This window comes from Cicer arietinum, chromosome 4 (genome assembly GCF_000331145.2).
Source record: "Cicer arietinum cultivar CDC Frontier isolate Library 1 chromosome 4, Cicar.CDCFrontier_v2.0, whole genome shotgun sequence".
Classification (NCBI taxonomy): Eukaryota; Viridiplantae; Streptophyta; class Magnoliopsida; order Fabales; family Fabaceae; genus Cicer; species Cicer arietinum.
Window position 1 is genome coordinate 35,799,267 of NC_021163.2, and position 15,145 is coordinate 35,814,411.

The 15,145-nt window shown below is 34.4% G+C and overlaps 1 long non-coding RNA gene across 1 annotated transcript; it reads left to right on the forward strand.

Moving 5' to 3' along the window:
• Positions 1 to 6,438: 6,438 nt before the first annotated feature.
• Positions 6,439 to 8,468, forward strand: LOC113784648 (uncharacterized). Its single transcript, XR_003470746.2, has 2 exons — positions 6,439 to 7,103; positions 8,317 to 8,468. It is a non-coding gene; the product is annotated as an uncharacterized lncRNA (long non-coding RNA).
• The last annotated feature ends 6,677 nt before the right edge of the window (positions 8,469 to 15,145 follow it).

A 15,145-nucleotide genomic window follows, 5' to 3' on the forward strand; every position in this document is an offset into this window, starting at 1 on the left:
AAGAGGAATCTGTTAATGATATGCAGACAAGATTTACTCACATAGTCAATAATCTAAATGCTCTTGGTAAGGTGATTGACAATGAGCAACAAATCAACAAGGTTATGAGATGTTTGACCAGAGAGTGGCAGCCAAAAATCACTGCCATAGCAGAATCGAAAGACCTTGGTAGCATGTCAATTGCCACACTATTTGGAAAATTAAGAGAGCATGAGATGGAACTGCATAGACTGAGTGAGGCTGAGCAGACTGACAGAAAAAGAAAAGGGTTGTCTCTTAAAGTCCAAGCACATCAAACAAAGTCTGAACAAGAAATCTGCACTGAAGATTCAAACAGTGAGACTGATGAAGATTCAAAACTTGGACAACTGGTCAGAAAATCCAAAAAGATTCTAAAAAAGAAAGATAGCAAGCCAAGAAAGCCATCAAGCTCAAAGACTCATGACATCAAGATAACTTGTTTTGAGTGTGGAAAGACAGGACACATAAAATCTGAGTGCTTCCAATTGCAAAACAGAAATAAGACTTCAAAGGTTAAAGGCAATCAACCACCTCCTAAAACTAGAAAAGCCTACATTGCCTGGAACGATAATGATGAAGAGTCATCTGCATCTTCAGAAGATGAAGAAGCTAATCTTTGTCTAATGGCCAACACAGATTCAGATTCTGATAGTGAGGTAAGTTCTAAATCCAATCCTTCTTATGATGAATTACATGACGCATTTAATGAACTGCATAATGAATATGTTAATGTAATCAAACAGTTAATTAGTACTAAGAAACTGTTAGAATAAAATTGCATGTTGTACGATGAGATTAATTTGAAACATGAGTCTCTTAAAGACACAAATGAAAATCTGAAAAAGGAAACATATGCATTGAAATGTGTTTGTCCGTGAGAGACTGCACTGGTGTTTGTCCGTGAGAGACTACACCCTAGCAAATTGTGTTTGTTTGTGCGAAACTGCACTGGTGTTTGTCCGTGAGAGACTACACCATAGTAAATTGTGTTTTCCTGTGAGAGACTGCACTGGTGTTTGTCCGCGAGAGACTACACCCTAGTAAATTGTGTTTGTCCGTGAGAGACTACACCCTAGTAAATTGTGTTTGTCTATGAAAGACTGCACTGGTGTTTTTCCATGAGAGACTACACCCTAGTAAATTGTGTTTGTCCGTGAGAGACTGCACTGGTGTTTGTCCGTGAGAGACTAAGCCCTAGTAAATTTTGTTTTTCCGTGAGAGACTGCACTAGGGATACTCCGTGAGAGACTGCACTGGGGATTTCTGTGAAAGACTACACCCTAGAAAATTGTGTTTGTCCGTGAGAGACTTCACTGGTGTTTATCCGTGAGAGACTACACCCTAGAAAACCGTGTTTGTCCGTGAGAGACTGCACTCGTGTTTGTTCGTGAGGAATTGTACGTTTAGGATTTACGCCTCTCCTGGAGGTTTTTGTTTGGAATTAATGTGTAAGACCTGTGATAGGTTACACTTTAATAAATCGTGCGGACCTGTGATATGTGGAACCTTGGTTATTAGTACTGGTCTGTGAGAGACTGTACAATTATGATTTTCGACTCTCGGAGAGAGTTTTGATTTGAATTCGAAATTCATGCATTTTGGCATGTACGCGTTGCATTAGGGTGCTTGGCACGCGAGTCATGTTTGATTTAATGTTATGTTTGCGTGTGTATACTCAGTTGTTGTTGTGATTGTGCCTTAATTGCTAAGTGTGCTTGTTTTGGATTTGTTGTAAGTGTTGATTGATTGCAAAACCTTTACAAAACGTTTCAAAACTGATTTCCGCACTTTTTTTTTATGTGTATTCGAATACAAGAAGGTCGTATTCGAATACAGATTTCCTGTTTTGGCTACTGACTTCAGAAACAACATTTGTATTTGACCACAAGAATGTTGTATTCGAATACAGTGGTGTTGTTTTTGCTGCTGATATCCTGTCTCGTAGGCAACTACAAATGTGCTGATTTTGCTACTGACTTGCAAAACAACACTGTATTCGAATACAAAGATGCTGTATTCGAATACGACAATGCAGTTTTGTTAAAAACTTCATTTTTCAACTTTGATTAAGCATGTTTGGCATATGAAAACCCTTTCAAGGAGTATGCTAAGATGAAAGGTTATTTTGTGCATTTAAAATTTAAATGTTAAGTGATATTTGTTAATTTCGGTTGGTGACCTTTACAATTATTGTGGAAATCTGGGCTTTGCCCTCAAATGAGAACCAGGATCGTCCTACCTAGTAGTACCCTAGAGATGGACACATTGTTAGACATACCTGACCGGTGTTGTGTCAGAAGGATCTTGCGGGGCGCATGGAGATCACTTGGGTTGTATAGTTTTTTTTGAATCATGATCAAATTAGATGGTTGTATAGGAGATAGATATCTTTCTTTGGTGTATGTATTTATTTCAATTTAGAAGACTGTACCTATACCTCATATTGTCAGCTAGACTTTTATTTTGATGGGTCCATGTACCACTTTTTGATGTTGTAACACCCCAAATTTAATAATAAATCATTTCATTTATTTAATGGGATTTTAAAGAATTAATTTAGTATTGCATGTGTTACAATATATGTTGACAAATAATTATGATTGATTTTCTTACATGTGTATTTGCTATAGTGTGATAATTTCTCATGTGTTTGACTTAATAATTTATTTAAATTATTGATAGGAATATTAAGTATATTTATATCTTTTTATTAATTTTAGATTGTTATTATTTTTAAGTGAAATATGTCATCCTTATTACTAACTAGATATTTAATAATTAAACTTATTTATTTTTTTATCTTAATAAAAGTAAAGTTAATAAAAATGTTTTGAATAATAATAATAAGGGGAGTAATGTAAGACCCATAATTTTAAAGTACCGTTTATGTATTTTTGGTGTATTTTGGATTTTGGCTCGGAGGCTTTTAAGCCAAAGTTAATAATATTTTGGAGTTTTATAATCAAAAAGATATTTCGATGCCAATTAGAATTTCTCGTCGATAAATAAATTGAATTTAACTGCGGAAAATCCTTTACGGAGAATTTAAGGCGTTTCGGGTGAAACGGTAATTTAATAAATATCTAGATTTTGAGATATTTGTTAAGTTATATTTATTATATTTATATATGTTTGTTTGGAGGGAAAAAGAAAGGAAAACTAGAAGGAAGGAAAAGGAAAAGAAAATAGTATATAAAGGAAGGAAGGAAAAAGGAAGAAAGGAAAAACAAAGGAAAGAAAAACAAAGGAAGGAAATTCTAAAATTTCCATCTCCTTCCTCTGAGCCTCACGCAAGCAACCCAAAAATCCATCCTTCTCCATTTTTCGTTTTCGTTGCTTCCTTTCCTTCAAAACTAGTGACCCAAGGTTGGGTGTGAGTTAGATCAAGGTTTTCGCAACTCCACTCTTCCTCTTTGATTCGAAAACGAAGAAAAACGGTTTTGAGATCCAAACACAAACCCCTCTGTTTCTTCTAGATCCAAACCTCATTTCTCGAAGAGATAGAAGGGAAAGTTGCTCACCACCACGCTACGGTGCTAGTGAACTAATTTGGAAGCGGCGTTGCGAGCGGAGATTTTACCGGAATTACTCGCGGTACCGGAAACGCGCGTTAAAGCTAACGTTGAGGTAAGGGCTCCTTCCAAACTTCTAGCTTGCATTAGGGACTTATCTGTAGTTGTGTGGGAAGGAATTTGTTAGGGTTAAATGTATCGATTTGGGGAAAAACGAAACTAGTGCGTTATGGGTAAAAACCTTAGAGTTAGGTTTTGTTTATAGTGATGAATGTTTCGTGGTAAATGAAATTTGATGTATCTGGGTGTTATGTTGCGTGATTTGTGTTCGTTGTATTTGGTGTGTTCGTACTTGATGTTTGTTAATTGGTGTGGTTGTTGTGAATTATGGTTTGAATGTGAAAGTATGTTTGAATTTGTTTCTGTGGAATTTGAAAACCATTAGAGTTAAACGAGTATTAAAAATGGGGAATCTTTTAATACCTCGGTTTACTTAATGTGTATTTGAGGAAAATGTTTAAGTTAACTGGGCGTTGAGAATGGGGAATCTCTTAATGTCTCGGTTACTTAACTATCGTTTTTGAAAATCGTTTCGGTAAATGAGTATTAAGAATGGGGAATCTCTTAATGACTCGTTTACTGAATGTTTTGCGAGAAAATCGTTTAAGTCAAAAGTATATTAAGAATGGGGAATCTCTTAATATGACTGTTTGCTTAACGTTTTGTTTTGAAAATCATTAAGTTAAATCGGTATTAAGAACGGGGAATCTCTTAATGACTTATTTAATTAATGTTGTTTGAAAGTCGTTTAAGTTAAATGGGTATTAAAAATGGGGAATCTTTTAATATCTGCATTTGCTTAACGATTGTTGTGAATGGAGTCTGTGTATGCTCATGCATTTCATTTGGTAAATTGTGTCGACCCGTGATAGGTGACACCTTGGTAAACTGTACTGACCCGTGATAGGTTGTACGTTTACGATTTACTATTTAGTAATTCGTGTTGACCCGTGATAGGTGACACCTTGGTAAACTGTACTGACCCGTGATAGGTGGTACGTTTACGAGTTACTATTTAGTAAATCGTGTTGACCCGTGATAGGTGACACCTCGGTAAACTGTACTGACCCGTGATAGGTGGTACATTTACGATTTACATTTTTGGTGAATTGTGCTGACCCGTGATAGGTGGCACCTAGGTAAACAGTACTGGTCTGTGATAGGCGGTACGTTTACGATTCCCGCTTTTTCTTTTAGTAAATCGTGTTGACCCGTGATAGGTGACACCTCGGTAAACTGTACTGACCCGTGATAGGTGGTACGTTTATGATTTACGCATTTTAGTAAATCGTGCTGACCCGTGATAGGTGGCACCTCGGTAATTGGTACTTTGGCCTGCGATAGGCGGTACAATTATGATTTACGGCCCTTCGAGGAGGGTTTTGGTTTGGAATTCCGAGTCCATGCATTTTGGCATATACGCATTGCATTAGGGTGCTTGGCACACGAGTCGTGTTTGATTGAGTTTTATGATTGAGTGATTTGAATTTGATTTATCGTGTTAATTGCGTTGAAAATGCTAAGTGTTATGTGTTGATTATTGTGTGTAAGTATGATGGTTATCGAGATCCCAATTGCCGTGGTAATCGCGTAGAAATTGCTAAGTGTTAAGTTGTGAACTTGATTAGGAATGACTTAGGTTAATTCATGAATTTTTGGAAAAATGATCAGGGAAATCGATTTCCCAATCGATTGGATAGTAAACAGGGACTTGGCCAAATGGACAAAATCGATTAGCCAATCGATTTTGTAATCAGTTTTTCGAAAATCATTTACGAAATCGATTGCCCAATCGATTGGGCCTAAGTCAGGGACTCATCCATATTCGACCAAATCGATTTGGAAATCGATTGGCCCTTAAGTCAGGGGCTCAGCTATCCTGTCAATCGATTGCCCAATCGATTGAATCAAGCCAGAGTTCAAAATTTCACTAAAAACCTTCAGGAAATCGATTTGGAAATCGATTGGTATTAAGTCAGGGGCTCCGTTATCCTGTCAATCGATTGCCAAATCGATTGATTCAGCCCAGGATTCTATTTTCATTAAAAATCTTCACCCCAATCGATTGCCCAATCGATTGGCTCAGTGAAAATCCTCAGTTTTAGTTGTATGATTAATTGCTCATGAATCTATCCATGTCTTGTTTTATTATGTGTTAATTAGGAGATCGAGAACTGCATTTTTCCTTCATTTTCATTGGCAATGTACTGTATGAACTTTTCGCATATTGAAAATCCTGTTAAGGTGCATGCTTAGTTGAAAAGTTGTTTTGAGCATTCAAAAACTTAATTGCTATGTGTTAACTGTTATTTTCTGGTTGGTGACCCTTTACACTATTGTGGAAATCTGGGCTTTGCCCTCAGATGAGAGTCAGGACGGCCCTACCGGTTCGTACCCTACGGACAGGGATGGAGATGGGAACGCTTGACTGCTGTTACGTTAGGAGGATCTCGCGGGGCGCGTGGAGATTACTCAGGGTGTATAGCTTTTTGGTAGGATGATCAGATTAGGATGATGTATAGGGACTAGGGGTCTTTTTTTTTGGTTTGGAGTATTTTTATGTTTGGAAAACTGTACTCATACAAATATTATCAGTTTGATATCATCTTTGGATGGGTTCCATGTGCCATTTGATGTTTATGTAAAAATGTTTTGGAATTATAATTGGAGAAACTTTTCCGCTGCGTAAACTATAATGACTCAATTATTTATCCAAAAGCATTTCTTTATTTATTCCTCTGTTTTAGTTTATTTACTTTTAAAAAAAAAATATACCCTCGCTTTGAAAAACGAGGTGTTACAGTATACGCCGCCGCCAAAACCATTCCCTCTCGTTTCTTCCCTCGTCGACCACGATCATTATAGTGGATGTCTTACAAAACTGAGACCACATTCGTGATCGTTGCGATCTCCTCTTCCATTCTCAACTTGAATCGCAAATTGAAACGTCTTATTCCTCTTTGTCAAAAATCACACCTCCACCATTTGACCATGATTTCGGCCATCACAATTATCGCCAAGTAAAACCGAGACCATATATGGACTCCACGAAACACCCTCTTTCATTACCTATGCTCGAAATCGCCAACCGTTACAATTTAAAAAATGGGTTTCCACCATTGTCGTTGATGTTTTCTTGAATTCCAGACATCACGTTCATCGTCTTGAAAAACTGATGTCGTTTTTGGATTCCTCTCGTCGAAATCTTCAAGAAGCACTACTCGTTTGTCTTTTTCGGGGAAGTTGATATCGGACCTTGTCGGTGCTCCAACACGTCGGTGAGACATTTTCTAATAACTTGTTTCACTTCGTTTCGAATATGTTTCTTCTCTTAATATTTTTATTAATTACGTAACATTGATTTTTATAGTTCGCGTAAATTATCAACCATGTTTCATTGACTCTGCAAATTCGTCGATGCTTTTGGACCCGTTCGTTGCGTGTTGTCGACATCTCATGGTTGCTGAAAATCATTATGGTCCTTATATCTTATGAAAGCGTCAAATTGAGGTATGGGGTGAGAATGAGTTCGAATGCATGAGTATAAATTAAGTGAGATGAACGGGAATACCGTATTTCCCACAATTCATTCGGGGCTCGCTACGTATGGCAGAAGCCCTTTGAGTAATAATTGACTAATGAGCAAACTTGAATTTTGTGAGGTTAAAATATGAATTAGAAACTTTTATAGGATGTTGTTTGATTTGATTTTTGAAGATCGTGTGATAGTTGAATTATTGTAGAATTGTGTATTTGATTCATTCTGTGTTTTGTTTATATCTATCCTTGATACTGATATATGATATAAAATGTGATGAATTGTAATTATTTGCCTTGCAATTGATGTGGTGTGTGTGAATGGTCTAGTATTATTATTATTATATGTGAGTGTAGACCCTTTATTGTTAGAGATGACGTATCATGATGATAAATTCTGAATGTAATGTATGACTATGGAAATCTGCAATGACGATGTGTGCTCCCTGACTTGTGATATTACCACCCTGATGAATATCATGAAATGCATATTGTGTTTAATTGAATGGTGAAGAATTCGACCCGTGCCAATGATGGTTCTCTTAATGGAGTAAGTAACCTAGGACAACAAGGGGAGAAAGTAGTTGTTGATAATTTTTGAAGTGGAGATTATTTGGTCATCATATAGGTAGGGTCTGACAAGCCTAGTGATTATGGGGAAGTACAACTGAATGAGCCTGATCGTGGCGGTCTACTGTTGAGCCTTAAGGCAAGATTGTTAGACCTTGGAGGTATCCGGGTGGGGAATTCCTAGGTGACTTGGAGGTAGCACTCCAAATGTCGGGAGCTACCACGCAACACACGTTTACCTCGACTGTCACGTATATGTGTCTCGGGTTGAGTTAAGGGATCTATGAGGAGAGGGCCAATTTGAATTGTCCGTCCACTTGCGTGGTGGCATAGTATCGAGCCTCCTAGCCAAGTACTTCAGAGTTAGAATGGTACCAAAGAAAGAGGAGGAGTCTAGAGTATAAGAGCATGCATAACATTACTTGATTTGTGTATTTACTTACTTGATGTTGTGGATTGTATCAATGTTTTACCTTGATTATTCTTGTTGGTTGTGATTTGATATGATACGGTGTTTAATATTTTTTTTTACGTGTTCTTCTCAATTATTTTATACTATTACATGTTTTCGAAGCTCACCCCTCGTTGCTTGTGTTTGGCGCTTGCGAGAGCGCAGTTATTTCAGGTTATCGATTGGGGATCCACGCTCTGAATAGGTGATATTGGGTGGGAGTAATTTTTCGTATTTTGTTGAGTTATGAACAATTTAGATTTTTGTAAATTTGATTGATCAATTGTGTTATTTTATCGGTTATTCAGAGGTAGAAATTAATTGTCTCTAAGTTTAGAACTTGCGTTTATATCAAAAGCATTTATTTAATGAACATCAACTATATTCGGTATTAAGAATTTTTTTTATTGAAAATTTTTATGCAAGCATTTTGTGTAAGCGTGAATGTGACGTCTTGAACCTTAAAGTATTTTAAAAAAAAAATATATATATATATATATATATATATATATATACTCTATTTTGGAACCGCTGCGAATCTCTTTAAAACTAGTGCATTTTACCTTTTATTTCAATTTGGGTTCAGGGTGTTACAGATGTGACGTGGGGGAATTAAAATTCTTGAGGCAGTGCTTTTGTACAGGTGTCTGCCGAGAATACTCTAGGGGTATGAGCTATGTCTGATAGGCTTCATAGCTCTGGTGTATTTTGATGTTTAAATACTTTGGATTTTTATTTCAAAAACTATTCCGCTGCTTGTAAATATTGTTGACTTTTGTCGTTGTGTTACGACTTAAATATTTTATCCAAATGTATTTCTTCCTTATTTAAGAAATTCAATTTCTGTTTGTTTTAAAAAAAATACACACGCGCTGTTAAAAATCGTGGTGTTACAAAGTACATGTTTTATATTGTCATATCATTGAGAAAGGTTCTCTGTTGTACTTGAAATTATATTAAATTGTTATCATTATACAAGAGAGCAATAACTGTTATACCCTATTGATTTCATTCAAAATCATTATTGTAAATTAACTAAGTTATTGTGTTGTTTGAAGAAAGTGGTGTATTTTCTTCAAGTAGTGTAAACTAAGATAGTGGTGTGATATCTTAGGGAGATTTTAAGGAGTTTGTAATTGAATTCTTAGATTTAGACTTGTACTTATTCTAACGATATTTGAAAATCTCTTGTGTTGTGCAAGAGGATTGGATGTACACTTGGTTGTATGGGGAACCAGGATAAATTCTCTGGGTTCTTTATTTTTCTACCATTTACATTGTACTATACTTTAATCATAGTCAAAAAAATAATCCTTCAAGTCTCTAAAAACCATAAAATTTCTAAACACCTAATTCACCCCCTCTTAGATGCGCCTATGTACTAACAATTGGCATTATAGCAGGTTCTAGAAATTTCACCTTAATCCTTATTCATGGCTTTCGCACAACCAGTTTTTATAGATGGTGGTAGTAGCAATAGACCACCTTGCTTTGTTGGAGAACATTATGATTTCTAGAAAATACGCATGCATGCATATCTTTAGGCACAAGAAGATGATATTTTGGATGCAGTAGAAAATGGCACCTATGTTCCCAAGATAGTCATAAAAAAATGAAGAGCAAATAAAGATAAAAGCCTCATGGACAAATGATGACAAAAGGAAAGCGTTGTTTGACAAAAAAGCCAAAAACATGTTACAATCAGCACATGGAATGGACGAGTTCTTCCACCTGTCTCATTGCAAAACTGCCAAAGAAATCTGGGATACTCTTGAAGTAACCCATGAAGGAACAGTTGAGGTAAAACATTTTAAACTTAATACTTTATATCAAGAATATGAATTTTTTCGTATGCAACTCGGAGAAACTATTATGGACTTGTAGAAAAGATTTTCTCATTTGACCAACCACTTAACGGCGCTTGGCAAGATCTTCACTAATCATGAATTGACCCTTAAAGTTCTAAGATCGTTAACAAAGGCGTGGGAACCTAAAGTAACGATAATTTCTGAAAAGGAAAGCCTGTCAAATATGTCTCTTTCTGCACTTTTCGTAAAACTCCAAGAACATGAGATTGAACTTGGAAGACTAGAAAATAATGAAATTCTAGAAAAGAAGCCAAATAGTATTTCCTTGAAAATGGAGTCAAGAGAACATATAAATGATGAGAACTCAGATGCAAATGAGAACATCACCTTCATAGTAAGAAAATTTGATAAGTTCCTTCAAAACGATAAAACTTTTAAGGAAAGGAAAATTTTCAGGAAGAAGGATGTCTCCACTACAAATCAAAACTTGCCTTGTTTTGACTATGGCAAGCAAGGACAAATGAAATCGGAGTGTCCAAATATTGTCAAGAAAAGTTCTCTCAAGAAGAAAGAATTCAAAAAGGCTTATATAGCATGGAAGGACAATGAAGTCAGTTCATTCTCAAATTTAGAAAGTGATGAATGAACAAATGTTGCTTTAATGGCATCACGCCAATCCGACAAAGAAGAAGAGGTTAGTAACAAAAATTTCTCTTATAATAATGATTTATTTATTGAGTGTAATGATGCTCAAGATGCAATAAAAGAATTACTTATGGAGTGTAAAATTCTGTGCAAAATAGTGTCAACTCAAAATAAACAGATTTCAATTCTTAAAGAGAAAATTGACACCATGGAAAAATACTTTGAAAAGTTAAAACAGAATTCTGCATGTAATAAATGTGATTCTCTTTCTTTTAAAGTTGTCAAACTAAATAGAGTCATTGAATGATATGAAAATGGACAAGTTGGATTAGAAAATATTCTTTATATGCAAAGATATTCCAATGACTAGAGTGGTCTTGGTTATTCAAAGTTTGATAAACCAAGTATTAGTAAAACCATCTTTGTTAAGGCAAGTGATCAATCCAAAAAGAGAAAGTTATAGTTGTACAAAATAATTATCATTGTTCTAGGAAGAATTTTATTCAAATGAAACTTCTTATCCCTAAATATAGGAGTACAAATATTCCGACATGTTTTTATTGTGGTCTAAATGGCCACACACTTAATGACTGTCATTTTAGAAAATTTGGTGTTCCAAATGGGCATTATGTGTGGGTCAAGAAATGTGCTAATACTCAAGGACCCAAAGCACTTTGGATACCTAACTAATTATGATCTTGTTTTGTAGGAATCCATACAAAGTACCTCTAATATGTGGTACTTGGATAACGGATGTTCAAAACATATGACTGGTGACAAAACAAAATTTTATGCATTTACTCTTGAATCAAAAGGTTATGTGATCTATGGAGATAACAACAAGGGTAAAATTTTGGGCATTGGAAAGGTTGGTGCATCCACATCTCCTTCAATTGAAGATGTTCTATATGTTGGAGGATTAAAGCACAATCTTATTATTGGTATGATTGGTTATCTTTTATTTCTAACGACCAATCGGACATATATTATGTTCAGTGTTTGTTTAAATGTAACATCCATGCATCTTATTTTATTTTTATATTTTACCTTATTAGGAGTAGAGATAATTATTCTAGAAATTGTTGGTGATAGTTACTATTGTATTGTGTTATTTTAATTTTTGATAATAATATTATTATTAATAATAAAAGCATGAATTGGGAAACTGATGAGTGAATAATTAGGGTCTTAATGGGCTTATATGGAAATATCACGTTCCCCACTTCTACGGATAGAAAGGAAAAAACAAAATTGACGTCATCCATTCACAAACGTTTCTACGATATAGAAAAAAAGGGTTTAGAAGAGAAAAAGGAAGTTAGTGGTTCATCCCCTTAAGTAAAAATTCTTTATGATCATATTAACTTTATATAACCATTTTATTGGTAGTAGAACAAAACCCCTTACAGATATTTTGAAAAAAATAAAATAAAATAGAATAAAATTGATCGATGAATAAGTCTCTCTAATTATATCTTTATTTTTTTATCTTAATCAACTATCAGGAATATAGGTACTATATTTGTGTTATGATGCTTAGATAAAGTAGTCAATGGGTTAGACGATATGATCAATTGTTACACAAGAAAGGGAATGATACTATATTGTAATAACGGTCACACTAGTAATAGACTTTATATGTCAATCTATAAAAAAAAAAAAACTAAAAGTTTTGACACTAAGTGAGAAGTAAATTAATTTGTATAGGTGCAGGATATTTGGAGCAAAGCCCGCTGCGTGAGAATTTTAATAACTACACTCATATTGGTAAAGGCATTACTCGATCCATTTTCCTACTTGAATTATATGTGATATAAATGTATTGTAATGTTGTGTATTGGTTTTGTTTGTGTGTTATCTTCAAAATGAAAATTAATAATGGTTGTGCTTGACATGTTCAAATTGTGGAAACTGAAAGTCATATGATACGTTGTTATGATGGTTGTTTTTGACATGTTGTGGTTATTCAAGGTGATTACTTTATGTCTAAACTAGGTTGGTTTAGCATAAGGTTGAATGATTTTGGACGCTCTGGTTGAGTGGTCTATATTGTTACTAACAAAAGTTTCTACATTCATGCATTCATAGTTTTGTGGTGCGTCAATAATTGGTTGGATTCCATAGATCCTTGTGGGGATTTTGAGTTACAGGTGTTGCTTGGAAGGACCCACGAACCCCTTGCAGAGGAGGTGATATTCCGGAGTCATGCATTGACATATAATCTAACAAATAAGTTGCATTTTGGTTGATTTGTAAAAAGTAAAAAAGTTGCATTGACATATAATCTAAAAAATAAAACTAAAAAGTTTTGACACTAAATGACAAGTAAATTAATTTGTGAAGGTGTAGCACATTTGGAGCAAAGACCGCTGCATGAGAATTTTAATAACGACACTCATATCGGTAAAGGCATCACTCCATCCGCTTTCCTACTTGAATTATATGTGATATAAATATACTGTGATAATTTGTATTGGGTTTGTTTGTGTGTTATCTTCAAGATGAATATTAATAATGGTTGTGCTTGACATGTTCAAATTGTGGAAACTGAAAGTCATATGATATGTTGTTATGATGATTGTGTTTGATATGTTGTGGTTATTCAAGGTGATTACTTTATGTTTAAACTAGGTTGGTTTAGGATAAGGTTGAATGATTTTGGACGCTCTGGTTGAGTGATCTATATTGTTACTAACAAAAGTGTCTACATTCATGCATTCATAGTTGTGTGGTGCGTCAATAATTGGTTGGAGCCCAAAGTTGTGTGGTGCGTCCATAATTGGTTGGAGCCCACAGATCCTTGCGGGGATTTTGAGTTAGAGGTGTTGCTTTGAAGCACCCACGAAGCCCTTGCGGAGGAGGTGATATTCCAGAATCATGCATTGACATATAATCTAACAAATAAGTTGTGCATTTTGGTTGATTTGTACCTTTGGTGCATTATGATTTTTAACTGTTAAATGAAGTATATGATTTATTTAGATTTTTGTTATAACAACTATATATACATGCATATTTGCTATGTGTTTGTTATTTGGAGATGACATTTTCATTTGACAAGACATCACATATAGTGTTACTTGAGTGAATAATGTCACAGTCAACCTAATAGGAGAAATGCGAGGAAGTACAATAGCATGCAGTTGGAGGCTCCGATATACTTTTGTGCCGGTGTTAGACTTGTTGGGTGAGTTTTCCACAAGTCCAAAGTTTATGACCAACTAGGATTTATGCTTGGGTAGTAAAACGTCAAGAGTTTTGGCTCTAGGAGTTTCTTTTGTTTAATGTATTAATTTTACTTTTAGTAATTGCAAATACTTTGATTCATTATTTTTGAAAATATAGCTAAAAAATTTATTAGTTGATTTTAAGGTAAATGAGTATTTAAGATAATCATAAAAATTGTGTTTTTACGTTTAGAATTTAGTTAGTTAATGTCTTGAAAAAGCGGGATGTTACAAGTTGTATCAGAGCAGTTCGATCTAGATTGGACTACGGGTTAGTGGGATAGTTTTTATTCTTGTTAGTGTTGGTCATTTGTCTCTGAAGTCCTTAAGAGATGGTGTGTGAATTTATGCATCACTCGAACCTTGATTGAAATACTTCTTCACCTAAACATTGTGTGCATATTGCACAAGAACATAAATTCTGTTCTTAATCGATTTATCCGAGTGGCGCGGCGTAAGCGTGGTTGAAACTTAGTGGGTCTTGTAGGAGTTGTGATATGGAGGTTGGAATTAAGATTGTAACTTAGTTAATGGTCCAAATCTTTAGGAGAAGAAAAATGATGTTTAGAGATAAAATGATGTTTCGTTCTAAACTTTGAGTTAGATAGGAAATATGTCTCTTGTGTTTAAAGTTTTAATTTTGACTAGAAAATTTTTATTTTGATTTTATGTTGGCTTGTGTAAAGAAAAAAAAAAATCGATTTTAAATTATGAATGTTAACTTTAAATCACTTGAAAGTGATGATGGTTGTAATCTAGATGATTAGAGTTTTGATATTGTTTTTAAAAACAATTTAGAATGTTCGTCATAATTTTAAATAGTATGAAATTCATATTCTTAGCAATAGTAATTCTTGAATATTCAAAGTTGGTTGGATTTTAAAGTTAGACTTTTTAGAAAACAAGTCGTGAATGAGTTAAAGTTGATTTATTTTATAAAAGGAAATATTTTATGTTTGGATAATTGTTGATTTAGTTTAAGAATTAAATTGAGTTTAATTTTGTTAATTTATAAAATAAGAATAATTTTATACTACTGATCTTATTTAATATTTAAAATAGCTGAAAATTTACACCATATTTTAGTAGATCTTATATTTAAGAAAAATAAAAGGGTTGTTGTAATGATGGTTTAGAGGTGCTGGAGTGAATATTGATTTGTGAGGGTGTTGGAATATTTTTTTGAAATGATTGATTTTCTGATTCTAATATTATGAACTCATTAGAGTTTAAGTTGATGTTAGAATTTTAAATTTTAAGAACTTGATTTGTGTAACACCCCGTTTTTCTAAGCGAGGGTGTATTTTTTTTTTT